The sequence below is a fragment of the Wolffia australiana genome, chromosome 9 (genome assembly GCF_029677425.1).
Source record: "Wolffia australiana isolate 7733 chromosome 9, ASM2967742v1".
NCBI lineage: Eukaryota > Viridiplantae > Streptophyta > Magnoliopsida > Alismatales > Araceae > Wolffia > Wolffia australiana.
This window is the reverse complement of record NC_135843.1, coordinates 8,173,857-8,188,170: the sequence shown is the minus strand read 5'-3', so window position 1 is coordinate 8,188,170 and position 14,314 is coordinate 8,173,857. Positions and strand designations below refer to the sequence as shown.

At 37.8% G+C, this 14,314-nt stretch overlaps 2 non-coding genes across 2 annotated transcripts; both read right to left on the bottom strand.

Annotated features, from left to right (window-relative positions):
- Window positions 1-1,448: 1,448 nt before the first annotated feature.
- LOC144708101 (small nucleolar RNA R71) lies at window positions 1,449-1,554 on the bottom strand. The gene has a single exon (XR_013582649.1). It is a non-coding gene; the product is annotated as a small nucleolar RNA R71 (small nucleolar RNA).
- Window positions 1,555-13,767: 12,213 nt separating this feature from the next.
- Window positions 13,768-13,875, bottom strand: LOC144708095 (small nucleolar RNA R71). Its single transcript, XR_013582643.1, has one exon. It is a non-coding gene; the product is annotated as a small nucleolar RNA R71 (small nucleolar RNA).
- Between the last annotated feature and the right edge of the window lie 439 nt (window positions 13,876-14,314).

The window sequence follows — 14,314 nt, the reverse complement described above, 5'->3', positions numbered from 1 at the left end:
AAAGCTAAATTTTGAGAGGGGGAGCTCATTCTGGAGGGTGCTTCATCACAAGTGCAAGACAGAGAGGAGTCCCAGCCTGGATCAACAGTTTTGGTATTTTTTTTCTTTCATTGTATTCAAACTTTTGTGCATTTTGAATGAAATAGGTTAAGTTGTTTGTTTCTTCATCTCCATTCTAGTCTGAACTTCTAAATTGTTTGGCTTGAGTGGCATGTACAAGCCCTGATTAGGATTGAGAGGAGAAATCTAGGAATTTTACCTGGGCATTCAATTGCATTACAAAAGAAAATTATAAAAAAATTTAGTTTTAATTTTTAGAAGTCTCAATTTACCCCATTTTAGTTCTGAATTATCAATCTGAAAAATCAACCCAACTCATTTTAAGAACCCTCTTTCAACCTCTCTAAATGATTTCTTGGATCCTTTAATTAGGATCAAAGAAGGAAATTTAGAGCTCTTAATTCTTCTAATCTTCCCATCTCTCCTACCCCCCTCTCTAAATTCTCACCTAATTAGGGTGACTTGATCCTCATTGAAGATCAAATTCACTCTAATTAGGATCTAAAACACCAAAAATTAAATCAAATTGAAATACCTACTTGCCTCCCTTGGACGACACTCATACTTATCACTATACATATTAAGTAGAGTTTTATAAATTTTATTGCATAAGCCAAAAATTCACAACGACAAGGGCTAAAAATTTGCGTAATTTTCACCCCGATTTTTGGCTTATCAAGTGGCACCGCTGCATGGGAGGCAACACTTAGGAATTCAACATATTTTTATATGTAAACACAGTGGTGAATTGTTGCTCACGAGTTTGTTAAGTCTCCTTGTTATTGATTTTGATTTAAGACGGTATTTGGTTTTTAATGACTAACGAGTGTTGTGTTTGAATTAGTGGTGTTGTATGAAGCTTAGGTCTGGACTTGAATCAGGGAGCAGTGACAGAAATCCCCCTGTAGTAGATTCCACCACACCCGAGTCGTCTTTCACCGAACCCACATTTGTAGAGGAGATATTGATGAGACCTGTACCAATGGACCCAATAGGTAATGGAACAGGAAACCCTGAGGTAGTTAACAATGGACGGAGGAGGATTAGAGAGTATTCCACACCAGCAGAAACCCCCATCTTAACTAGGATATCTGCCCCGATTGGAGAAGATGTGATGTTTAGAATCGATCCACACCAATTTCAGCTATTACCGTCCTTTTTGGGGAAGGCAAACGAAGAGCCCTATGACTTCTTACAAAAATTTTACGAAGCATGTGATAGTTGCACTTACCCCAGAATTTCCAAGGAAGTTGTGAGAATGAAACTATTCCCTCATGCCCTTAAGGATAGAGCCAAGGATTGGTTTAGAACATTGGGAACAAATTTTGAATCATGGAATGATATGGAGAAGAGCTTCTTAAAAATATATTATACAGTGGCTAGGACAAATTCTTTCAGAAGAGAAATTAGAAATTTTCAGCAGGGAAATGATACATTTAGCGAAGCATGGGAGGGATTGATGGGGCTCATTAGGAAGTGCCCCCACCATGGCATTCAAAAATGGGAGTTAGTGCAAATTTTCTATGACGGCTTAAATGATGTGGAGAAAGGCAGAGTTGATATCTCGAGTGGAGGAGCAATAGCTGACATGTATGAAGATGAAGCTATGGCACTACTACAAAAAATGTCTGATAATTTAGCCTATCACCAAGATGCCTCCGATCATGTTAGGGTTACCCCTCGGAAAGGTGGACTGTTGGATGTTAGAGGGGTTGAACCCCAGATTACTATGGATAGAATTGAAAAACAGATAGGTGTAATGATGGGAAAAGCCATGGAAAAGATGAATGAAAAAATGATCTCACTATGGCAAGGTCAGAATAGCGGAAGAGCACCCAACCAAATAAATCGATGTGAAATGTGCTCAAGTGATAGCCACACCGTAGAAGAATGCCCTATGATATCAGAAGTGAATGCTATAGGCAGGCAAGAAGGGAACAATGTCCAATGGGGAACTAGAGGAAACTTAGGAGGACAGGGATGGAACAACAACAACCGACCACCCCAACAACAATTCCAATCCAAGGCGAACAATCCCTAACACCAACAACATTATCAACCTTACCGAAATTTTTCAGATCCCACTAATGGGACTCTCACCAAGGTCATCGAGGAGCTGCAAGAAGACAAGAAGAGGATGCTCAAGCTTTTTGATGAAATGGAGGAGAGGCATCGGAGGGAGATGGAGAAGCTCAAGGCAGAGATCTGCCTTCACAGCGGTCAACAATTTGCGCGGGGAGCACCGCAAATGCGTGTGAAGACCCTATGAAGATGGGCGCCAAATCAGGTAAACTCCCTACTCAGGCCTGTATTAATCCTAGCAATTTAATTTATGTTGATGACATGTGTAGTGTAGTTAATGAGCATATTCATGACATGCATGCATTGACTGAACAACAAGAAATATGAGAGCTGAGTGCTATATCAAAACTTAGGAGTGGGAAAGAGTTGGCTAATCCATTTGCAGCTATAGAGAAACGAAATGAAGTGGATGATAAGTTAGAGGAAGTAGAAAAGGATGAGGATGAAGGGGTAGAGGAAAATCTGGAAAAGGAACCCAACCCCAAAACATATTGCCCACCTATCCCTTTCCCTAGTGCCTTACAAGCGAAGAAAGAAAAATCGAAAGACAGCCCACTTCTTGAGTATTTGAAAGAGGCTACGCTCGAAATTCCTGTTTTAGATGCGATCCAGTACATCCCTGATTATTCCAAATTTGTGAAAAACCTGTGTACACCTCCTAGGAAGCAAAAGAGGATTCAACTTTCTGAGAATATTAGTTCAATTTTTCTGCATGAATTACCTCAAAAGCGCAAGGATCCGGGAGCACCAGTGATCAAATGCAAAATTAGGGGGGAAGTATTCACCAAAGCTTTACTTGATTCAGGAGCAAGTGTGAATATCATGCCTAAGGCCCTACTTGAGACTTTTAAATTTGGTGAATTACAACCTGTAAATTTAGAATTGCAGTTAGCGGACGGATCAATTAGAAGACCGTGTGGACAGTTGGTGGATGTGGTGATGAAAGTAGAAAAGTGCTCATTTCCTGTCGATTTTATAGTAGTGGATGTAAAAATTTCAGGAAAAATTAGTCATGCACCGATTATTTTAGGACGGCCATTCCTAGCTACCGCAAGAGTGAACACAGATTGGAATGCAGGAAAAATTAAATTGCGCATGGGAAAAGAAGAGGTTGAGTTACCAATCTCTCAATTGATGAAGTATCCCAATAGTAGCCAGGAAGACATTTATACATGTTCCCTAGATGATGAAAATGATGAATGCCATGCTATAGGGAAAGTAATCTATGAGGTGATGGCGGTGAATGAAAGTGCCTATGAGGGGGAGAAGGACGACCATGGTGAAATGAAGGGTGAAAACATGAATAACTACAGATCTACGCCCACTGAAGAATTAGAATTGAAACCTCTTCCTTCTCACCTTAAATATGTTTTTTAGGTCCAAGAAAGACATATCCAGTAATTATCTCTTCAACCCTCACTTTAGAGCAGGAAGTTAACCTATTAGATGTCTTACGACAGCATAACAGCGCTATTGGATGGACCATAGACGACATCAAGGGAATTAGTCCTGATATCTATCAGCATATAATTTTTATCGAGGAACGATCCAAACCATCAGTTCAGCATCAACGTAGATTAAATCCTTATCTTTACGATGTGGTGTCGAAGTAGATTACCAAATGGCTGAAAGCAGGATTCATTTACCCAATTTCAGATAGTAAGTGGGTGAGTCCAATTCATGTGGTACCTAAAAAAACAGGGATTACTGTCCAAAAGAATCAGGATGGAGAAGAGATCTAGACGAGGGTAGCATTGAGTTGGCGAGTATGCATTAATTACCGAAAGTTAAATCTAGCAACAAAAAAAGACCATTATCCTCTACCTTTCGTTGATCAAATACTTGAAAAATTAGCTGGACAGAGTTTTTATTGTTTCTTGGATGGGTACTCAGGATATAATCAAATTAGCATTCATGAAAGTGACCAAGATAAAACTACGTTCACATGTCCTTTAGGAACATTTGCTTTTAGGAAAATGCCATTTGGACTTTGTAATGCACCAGCAACCTTTCAAAGGTGTATGAGTGCAATGTTTTTTGATTTAATTGGTACATGTCTTGAAGTTTTCATGGATGACCTTTCCGTGTTTGGTGAATCTTTTGGGTGTTGTTTGTCTAAGTTGGATAAAGTGTTACAGATTTGCGAAGAAAACAAGTTAGTGCTCAGTTGGGAGAAATCCCATTTTATGGTGGACAGGGGGATCGTCCTAGGTCATCATATCAGCAAGGAGGGGCTGGCTGTGGACAAGGCAAAGATCGAGATCATCAAGGAGCTTCCACTTCCATCGACCCTAAAGCAACTTAGGGGTTTTTTGGGCCATGCCGGCTTTTATCGTCGTTTTATTAAAGATTTTGCCAAAGTGGCTAAACCTCTCACTTTGCTTCTATCTAAAGACAAAAAACTTATTTTGAATGATGAATGGAATTTGGCTTTTAATTTGATTAAAGAAGCATTAGTTACGGCTCCCATCTTACAAGCTCCAAATTGGAGTGAACCCTTTGAGATTTTTTGTGATGCTTCAGATTATGCAGTGGGAGCTGTTTTGGGACAACGCAAAGACAAGAAACCGACAGCTATTTATTATGCAAGTAAGACGCTCGACGCCGCTCAAGTAAATTACTCTACCACAGAGAAGGAATTACTTGCAATCGTCTTTGCTTTGGATAAATTTCGATCTTACCTAATAAGGAGTAAGATTATAATCTTTTCAGATCATGCTGCACTTAGACATTTGTTAAGTAAGAAAGAGACAAAACCTAGATTAATGAGATGGATCCTACTTATGCAAGAATTCGATATTGAAATTAAAGACAGGCGGGGAGTGGATAATGGTGCGGTTGATCACCTCTCCCGCCTATCTTTGCCAGCCCTAACTCCCATCACAGATTCTTTTCCTGACAAGCATATTTTAGAAATTTCTACACGGAAATTGCCTTGGTATGCTCATATAGTAAACTACTTAGTAACCGGGCAATTGCCTCAAGGTTGGGATTATGATGATAGAAATTTTTTTTTTAAGGATATCAAGTATTACTATTGGGATGAGCCTGAATTATTTAGATTAGGTGTCGATCAAATTTTTAGGAGATGTATACCCGAGGATGAACAATGGAGAGTCTTGGAATCATGTCACTCATCCTTATGCGGAGGACACTACGCCTCCAAGATAACGGCACATAAGGTCCTACAATGTCGATTTTATTGGCCTCATCTTCATCGGGATGCATATGAATTCTGCAAGAGATGCATTCAATGTCAAGCGGTGGTCAATGTAAGTCGCAATGCCTCTATGCCTTTAAACCCTATCCTTGAAGTTGAGTTGTTTGATCTTTGGGGCATTGATTTCATGGGACCCTTTCCTCCTTCTTTGGGCTATGAATATATTTTGGTAGGTGTAGATTATGTCTCTAAGTGGGTAGAAGCCATACCAACACGAAAAAATGATCATAAAGAAGTTGTTAAATTTTTCAAGGATAATATTTTCTCTCGGTTTGGATGCCCACGAGCCATTATTAGCGATGGTGGAACTCATTTCAATAACAAAGTCTTTAAAGAATTGTTAAAACGATATGGAGTTCATCATCGGCTTACCACTCCGTATCATCCTCAAGCCAATGGCCAAGTGGAAGTCTCCAATAGAGAAATAAAAAAAATCTTGAAGAAAATTATTAACCCTAATGGAAAGGATTGGTCGAGCAAATTGGACGGCATATAAAACCCCGTTAGGAATGTCGCCATTCAGGTTGGTGTTTGGAAAAGCTTGTCATCTCCCTTTAGAAATCGAACATCGTGCTTTATGGGCTATTAAGAAACTTAACGTATCGTTAGATGATGCAGGTGACCATCGCTTATTGCAGCTGCATGAATTGGAGGAGTTGCGTAACGAAGCATACGAAAATTCACGCATCTACAAAGCCAAGATGAAAGCATTCCATGATCAACACATACACAGGAAGGTTTTTGCCCATGGCCAAAAAGTATGGTTATATAATTCTCGACTTAAACTATTTCCAGGAAAGCTTAAATCAAGATGGGATGGACCTTATGTAGTATGTCAACATTTCGACAATGGGTCTGTTCTCGTTCGAGATCCAACACATGGAGCTGAATTCAAGGTCAATGGGCAGCGTTTGAAACCCTTCCTTGAACACGAGCCGCACCCCCCTAATGAAGACATTTCTTTAGAAGCGGCGACATCACCCTCTACTTAAGAGCATCAATAAGATTTATTTTCTTTTCATTACGTTTTAGGATTCATTTTTTCTTTGCATTATTTTCTTTCACTATTATAGCTCCTCACTTTTGTTGCATCTCTTGTGGTAACTTTGACCAGGTTGCGGGAGTATGTACTTCAGCAAATCCGAGTTATCGCCAGGATCTCTTGTTCACAATGCTAAAGGGCCCCATATCCTCCATATCACTGTTTGCCCCTCTAACCTCAATTTTATTCTTCATGATTTTAGTAGCTTTGCATTGAGGACAATGCAGGTTTTAGTGGGGGGGAGATAGTTCATTTTTAGGTGACAAACTACGGTTCATGCATTTAATTTTACAGAATTCTACATGAATTGAACCTGTTTTTTTTAACAATCTTTAGCATGCACAGTCATGAATTAATTTTCTTTCATCCAATGGTTTGGGAACAAGTGTGGAGAAGTTAGGCTCCTAGAGCGGATCAAGAACATGTTGAGGTGCAACACAAGTGATTTTGGGCGATGTGGATTCAATTTCAAATTGGGGAGGGTGTCTAGTAGGTGATTAGATGATGGAAAGTCAAGGGTAGAAGCTCTATGCTTCAAAGGGGAGTGACGAGTGAACTGAGAGCCCCCATTCCATCAACTCTAATAGCCGATCCCACTTATGCATTTCGTCTCCCCATTAGCCTACTTTCATTCCAAAATAGTGAGCAGCCATTCTCCGAGTCCTATGCACGGAATCCACCACTTCATTCACCTTATTGTTCCACACGCTTCACGCCATATCCATCACAACTTGACTCCACCACCTTGCTTCCGCTACCGAGGATATGCTTATCTCCCAAGTACGTCTATCTCCCTTTCCACGGTATCACTACGATACTGCCTCTTTGTATCTTTTCTGTCAATAATTCGCTCTGCATCATCTAAATCTCGTTCTTCTATCTCTTCTCCATAGACCAATGTGATTGTTATGACACTCATGCTAGTTGTGATAAAATATTTAAAAAACCATTCAAGTCATGGAAAGTGTTTCATTTGTTTGTATTCTCTTTGTTTGATATACAAAAAAAAAAAAAAAAAGAAGCGAAAAAAAAAAAAAAAAGGAAAAAAAAGACAAGAGGAATGAGAAGAAGACAAAGAGAAAGGAGGGGTTTGACTTGCACCATTTCTGGTTTTCACTTTCAATTCAGGGCAAGATGGTCTTTATTCTCTATATCATCACATTGGTCTCATCTCTTCTATCTCCCTCACTTCCTCTAAAAATCTTGGGAGTAGGTTATCCAAGGTAGCACAGCACCCGTTGGACCATAAATCTCTCATTGTTCATGCTCACCCTAATTCTTTCACAAAGTCTCATTCTCCCCCATCACAACTCTATCATATATTCTTCTCGCTGTGTTCAATATTCTGTGCTCAACAGGAGGAGAAAATGGCTTCTTCTATTCTAAGGAAAGAGAAAAGGCTAATGGAGAGGCAAGTACTAGGTGGCCGTCACCCCGGGAGAGAGTGATCTTGCTCGCTAGAGATGTGAGGCCAGCTGCACATGAGTGGAGAGAGTTTACCTGAGGAGTATAGGGTTATACCTAGAAACAAGTACACTCCCTTCTCATCCACTTAGGCATCCAAGCCAAGGAGAAAGAAACCCCACATTCCTGAAAAGGTCGGAGCTCAAAATGACATTTAGTGTTTTAGTTCGGCTTGTGATTGATACACTTAACACTTCCCACACTTGTTGTCTGACTTACAGGATGAAAGACATGATAATTCAGCAAAGTACTTAGATGTTGCTAAGGGACTAGCAATGTCTAAGTAGGGGGGTATATGATAACACCCTAATTTCGGTCTTTATTTCATGTTATTAGCATGATTTATGCATTTAAAAGGCTTAAATTTGGGTTGTTATCATATATTCACACGAAAATAATGCTTCCAAGTAATTTCTGATTTTTTCCTAATTTAATGTTAATTATATGAATTTTTAAGGATTTATTGAAGCTCAAAATAATTATTTTTTGGATGAAAATGGCACATTAAAAAGTTTATTTCGACATTTATCAACATGGGAATTAATCAGGGAATTTTCTAGAATTTTCTAGAATTTTTTACGAATTTTAAGGAATTTTCTGGGATTTATTTCAAGAAGAAATGCATTTATTCTATGAAAAAAGGGCATATTTATAAGAGAAAAAAAATGTATTTATGCAATTTCTATACTTTTCGGGGCCTTTTTGCAAAGTTTCGTTGCAAAAAGACCCTGAAAACAGCTCTCGGTCGCCACGGCAGGCGTAAAGATCCTATTTAAAATCATTCAGGGTTTTATTGCAATTTTTAATATATATTTTTAATGTTTTAGGAGAAATCGGAGGAGAGAGAGTGCGCCAGGGGCATATACGCAATTACTTTTGGGCGGCGTCCAAAAGCAATTCCAGGCTTTTTAAGGACTTTTCTGCAAAAAGGAGGATTCAAAATGCGCCAGCCAATGAGAGAGCGACACGTCATTGCGTGTTTAAAAACGAAACTAATAAATAAATCAATTTTAAATCCAATGGATTAAATTGGTTTAAAATTGATTTATTAATAACTTTTGATCCTGAAGTCCGATTGAGATGATTTTTTTATGGATTTGTTCGTCTTGATCCCCTCTTTCTATCTGTATGGTTAGATCATTCAGATCTAGCCTACATTGATAGATAAATATTAAGTACTAAACGGGGGTAAAATGGTGATTTTTACCCTATAACCTAAGTATAAAAGCTAAATTTCGAGAGGGGGAGCTCATTCTGGAGGGTGCTTCATCACAGCTGCAAGACAGAGAGGAGTCCCAGCCTGGATCAACAGTTTTGGTATTTTTTTCTTTCATTGTATTCAAACTTTTGTGCATTTTGAATGAAATAGGTTAAGTTGTTTGTTTCTTCATCTCCATTCTAGTCTGAACTTCTAAATCGCTTGGCTTGAGCGGCATGTACAAGCCCTGATTAGGATTGAGAGGAGAAATTGAGGAATTTTACCTGGGCATTCAATTGCATTACAAAAGAAAATTATAAAAAAAATTAGTTTTAATTTTTAGAAGTCTCAAATTACCCCATTTTAGTTCTGAATTATCAATCTGAAAAATCAACCCAACTCATTTTAAGAACCCTCTTTCAACCTCTCTAAATGATTTCTTGGATCCTTTAATTAGGATCAAAGAAGGAAATTTAGAGCTCTTAATTCTTCTAATCTTCCCATCTCTCCTACCCCCCTCTCTAAATTCTCACCTAATTAGGGTGACTTGATCCTCATTGAAGATCAAATTCACTCTAATTAGGATCTAAAACACCAAAAATTAAATCAAATTGAAATACCTACTTGCCTCCCTTGGACGACACTCATACTTATCACTATACATATTAAGTAGAGTTTTATAAATTTTATTGCATAAGCCAAAAATTCACAACGACAAGGGCTAAAAATTTGCGTAATTTTCACCCCTATTTTCGGCTTATCAAAATGCATTTATAGTAATAATATGTATTTATTCTCTGTTTCTTATTAGTGTTTCCCTTTTTGTCATTTTCTGAACACAGCTACCAAATGGAAATCAAGAAACTATTCAGTACATTGTAGGTAATGAGGAACATAAGATGGTTATTTCTATGTTCACAATTTAAATAAACACCAATAATAAATTATCATACGTGAGCATTTTGTTAACAGTGAAGATGAAAATAGATTATGGTCTGGATAAAAACATAAATATTTAAACCATGATGAATAAGGAGGCCATTTATTAAATCTCATTAAACAACCGCCTCACCGAATCTTTCTGCTAAAACTATTAACTTGTTCATTAAAATATGCATTTAATGTACTAATGAGTGTGTTATTTTCCATCTACTTTGAGGTCACATGTTAGTAATATTGTGGTATATTCAATGTTTAAAAATGACAAAGAAGTTTTAGGTTGCACATGTTGGGATATTGTTACATGTATTTATTATTTATGAATTTTTTGAAATTTGATGAGTTAGTCTACTTCATATTTTCCTAGAAAAACCTAGGACAAATAATGTGACTGCTGAAAAGTTAATGATATTTAAAAAGATTATTCGCTATCTGGAGAGTTGATAAAGACTATAGGAGATCAAATTTAATGATTAGGAATCATCTAAACAATAAATTCTGTAGTAAAACATCATGCAAGTTTTTGCATAATCAAGTTAACATTTTTTTCTTCGCAATAAAAACTACTTTTTCATGTATTATAGGATTTTATGATTGTGTACAAATACCTTCGAGTTTTTAATGCATCCGTTACATTCCAAATATGCAGAAGTACACGATATTGAAATGTAATTGGCAATTCTCTCTATATTTTTAGATAAATTGTGAGTTTTTGGCAACTAAGTGAAGTACCTACATCCAAATTCAATAAAGGGTTACAAATTTTCAATAACGAAATGCAGTAAGAAATTAGAAGAAATTGGTTTTTCCATTGTAAGAGGGCATACACGTTGGCTATTACGTAAAGAAGTGTCACATGGATGACGTAATACGATGAGCGTGGCAGGATCGGACTGCTCGTATTACGTCACAGGATAAAAATGAGTGGATTCATAATTATTTATGAAATGAATGCACGTCGAGAAAACCACTTAATGAGCAAATGAGACGTCTCCGAAGAGGAAGGAGGATCAACTTCCACTAAGGGAGATATTTATCGGATTAGACTCCTGATGACCATTGGGATCAACTACGTCGTCTAAGAAGTGAGGGGCGTTTGACGGTTCATAACACCCTAAATTTGGTCTTTATTTCATGTTATAAGCACAATTTTATGCATTTAAAGAGCTTCAAATGGGGTTGTTATCATATATTTACATGAAGATATTGTTTTCAAGTGATTTCTGATTTTTCCCTAATTTTCTGTTAGTTCAATGAATTTTAAAGGATTTATTGGAGCTCGAAATAACTATTTTTGAATGAAAATGGCAATTTTATTATTTAATTTTGAGATTTATCAGTATAGGGATGAATGAGTGAATTTTCTAGAATTATCTAGAATTTTGACGATTTTTTAGGATTTTTATGAGATTTATTTGAAGAGGAAATGCATTTATTCTAAGAAAAAATATATATTTATAAGAGAAAAAAAGTATTGACATAATCTCTGAACTTTGAAGGGCCTTTTTGCAAAGTTTCGTTGCAAAAGACCCTGAAAACAGCTCTCGGTCATGACTGCAGGCGTAAAGATATGATTTAAAATGTTTCAAGGTTTAATTGCAAATGATTGATTATTTGTTTTAATGTTTCAGGAGAGAGAATGCGCACAGGGTATATATGCAATTACCTGTGGGCGGCGTCATATAGCAATGCCAGTTTTTAAGAGGGTCCTTTTGACAAAATTCCAGGGATTCTTTCGGTCTGGCGACTTGGCTCCACGGTGATCATCGGATGATAATCCAAGGGCGCTTAATGAGCGCCAGCGCTGGGAGGTAACGCCACCGCCCGCACAGCGCATACAATGCGTGTGTAGGGCCGGTGACGTGGCAAACTATCAAAGGACAAGGCGAAGAAGAAACGCACACGTACGTGCGTATCAAAACATATGCAAAACGCGACTTTTGAATTTTCTATTTTTTTCTTATTTTCTGCCAGGGGGGTACGTGGAGCAAGGAGGATGCGCTCGCCTGGAGGAGTTGAAGAGTCATCGTCCAATCAGCAGAAGACACCTCAACGCTCGAAAAAAACATATAAATATGAATAAATGATTTAAATCCAATGGCTAATATTGGTTTAAATTCATTTATTCATAACTTTTGATCCAGAAGTCCGATTGCGATGACTTTTTTAATGGATTTGCTCTTGATGATCCCCTCTTTCTATCTGTATGGCTGGATCATTGAGATCAAGCCTACGTTGATAGATATTAACGAATTACTAATTAGGAGTAAAATGGTCATTTTTTCCATTTTACCTAGGTATAAAAGCCAAATTCCGAGAAGAGGGGGTCATTCTTGATGGTTCTCTATCACAGCTGCAAGACAGAGAGGAGCCCCAGCCTGGATCAACTTGTTTGGTACATTTCCCTTCATTGTATTTGAATTTTGGTGCATCTTGAATGAAATTAGTTCAATTTCTTGTTTCTTCTTCTTGATTCTGATCTGAACTTCTAAATCCGTTGGCTTGAGCGGCATGTACAAGCCCTGATTAGAATTGAGAGGAGAAATTGAGGGGTTAAACTAGGCATTCAACTGCATTCTCAAAGAAAAAAAACTCTAAAAAAATTTAACTTTGAATTCTAGGGTGTTAAAACTTTAGTTTCTTTTATCTTTATCAAATAGTGTTGTAATCAGTTCTGAATTAGTTAATCTGCAAGACAAACAAACCAAGTAAAAAACCTTCTTCTTAATTCCCTCTAAAGTGAATCCCTTGATCCTCTTCTTTGGATCAACTAATTCAACTTAGAATCCCCTAAATTCTTCTACTCTTCTCATCTCCTCTACCTCCCTTTCTCAATATTCTTTCCAATTAGGTTAAATTGCTCCTCATTGAAGATTAAGTGGTCTTAATTATAGAAAATCATCAAATTGAACTCCTTACTAGCCTCCCTAGGATGATACCTTCACTCATCATGTGCATCTTAAATGAGGTTTTATAAATTTTATTGTATAAGCTAAAATTTACAACGACAAGGGCTAAAAACTGCATAATTTTACCCCTATTTTTGGCTTATCAACAGTCCCGTTGCCGGGGAGGCAACGCTAAGGAATTCAACTTATCTTTATTTATAAAAGAAATTTGGCAAGTGTTGATTGATTTTTTGATAAGTATCTTTGTTATCAACTTTAAATTGAAAAGTGATTTGGTAGCTAACGACTAACGGGTTTTGTGTTTGAATTAGTTGTTTTGTATGAAGCTTAGGTCTGGATTTGAATTAGGGAGCAGTGACCGAGATTCCCCAGTAGTAGACTCATCCACACCCGAAGTGTCCTTCACTAAACCTTCATTCATAGAAGCGACGTCAATTAGAACCTTACCAATGGACCCTATAGGTAATAGAGCAGGAAGCCCGGAAGTAGTTAACGATGGACGAAGGAGGATTAGAGAATATTCTGCACCAGCTGAAACTCCCATCTTAACCAGGATATCTCCCCCTATTGGAGATGATGTGATGTTTAGAATTGACCCACACCAATTTCAGTTGCTACCATCCTTTTTAGGGAAGGCAAACGAAGAGCCGTATGATTTCTTAGAAAAAATCTATGAAGCCTGTGATAGCTGTACCTACCCCAGAATTTCGAAGGAAGTAGTGAGAATGAAATTATTCCCTCATGCCCTTAAGGATAGAGCCAAAGATTGGTTTAGAACTTTAGGGACAAATTTCGAATCTTGGAATGAGATGGAGAAAAGTTTTTTAAAGAGATATTATACAGTGCCGAGGACAAACTCCTTCAGAAGAGAAATTAGGAATTTTCAGCAGGGAAACGATACCTTTAGTGAAGCTTGGGAAAGATTGATGGGGCTCATTAGGAAATGCCCCCACCATGGCATTCTCAAATGGGAGCTAGTGCAAAGTTTTTATGAGGGATTCAATGATGTCGAAAAAGGAAGAGTTGATATTTCAAGTGGAGGAGCAATAGCAGATACATATGAAGATGAAGCCATGGCCCTCCTACAAAAGATGTCAGACAATCTAGCCTACCACCAAGATGCTTCCAATCATGTAAGGGTAACTCCTCGAAGAGGTGGATTGTTGGATGTTAGGGGGGTTGAACCTCAGATTACTACGGATCGAATTGAGAAACAGATAGGTGTCATGATGGGAAAAGCCATGGAGAAGATGAATGAAAAAATGATCTCATTATGGCAAGGGCAGAGTAGTGGAGGAGGACACAACCAAATAAATCGATGTGAAACGTGCTCAAGCTATAGCCACTCGGGAGAAGAATGCCCTATGATTTCAGAAATGAATGCTATAGGCAGGTAGGAA